This window comes from Amblyraja radiata, chromosome 6 (assembly GCF_010909765.2).
Source record: "Amblyraja radiata isolate CabotCenter1 chromosome 6, sAmbRad1.1.pri, whole genome shotgun sequence".
NCBI lineage: Eukaryota > Metazoa > Chordata > Chondrichthyes > Rajiformes > Rajidae > Amblyraja > Amblyraja radiata.
Genome location: NC_045961.1, coordinates 75696261 through 75697321, shown reverse-complemented (window position 1 = coordinate 75697321; position 1061 = coordinate 75696261).

Here is a 1061-nt window from a genome sequence, read left to right as displayed (position 1 = left end):
CCTGATCCTGACCCACACATGGGGTGATTCACCCCCCGACACCCACACCGAGTGATTCGCCCCACCACCCCGGTCACGGGGCCAGACGGCTCGGGGCATTGGCAGCCATAGTAAATCGCTTTTAAAACATGGGGGGGAACACAAATTCCCTAGTGGGCCGATGACAAGTGTGCATGACAATGAACAATTTTATCTCTTCCCACTCCCTCCCCCATTGACAACAAGAAGCACGTTTTATTTATTGTTTAAACATAGTAATACCATCTAGTTGCCAGCTTAACGCGCACAAGCTCCCACGCTCAAAACACCAGATAATCTGTAATCTGTTTTAACCAAAGATGGACACAAAAATCTGGAGTAACTCAGCGGAACAGGCAGCATCTCTGCAGAGAAAGAATGGGTGACGTTTCGGGTCTAGACCATTCTTCAGACCTGATGACTGAGTCTGAAGGGTCTCGACCCGAAATCCCACCCATTCCTTCTCTCCAGAGATGCTGTCTGTCCCACTGAGTCATTCCAACATTTTATGTCCATCTTTGGTGTGACAGTTGTCTCATTTCATCGGCTGAGATTATTCAGGTCTGAAGAATTGTCTCGACCCAAAACGCCACCCATTCCTTCTCTCCTGAGATGGATGCTTGTGTGCATTACGCAGGCAACCAGACGGTATTACTGTGTTTAAACAATAAATAAAACGTGCTTCTTGTTATCATTGGGTGGGGTGGGGGGAGTGGGAGGAGATAAAATAGTTTGTTGTCATGCACACTTGTCATCAGCCCGCCAGGGAATTTGTGTGTCCCCCCCATGCTTTAAAAGTGATTTACTATGGCTGCCAATGCCCCGAGCCGTCTGTCCCCGTGGCCGGGGTGGGGGGTGAATTACTCGGTGTGGGTGTCGGGGGGGTGAATCACCCCCTGTGTGGGTCGGGGTCCGATGGTGGTGCATCGCGGTCAGTGACTCTGGGTGGGTGGAGGGACCAGCCTGTCCCACACCTCTCTTCCACCCGACCCCGTGTGTGTGCATGCGCTGCCGACACACAGCCCGTCACAGTGCAGCTGAGA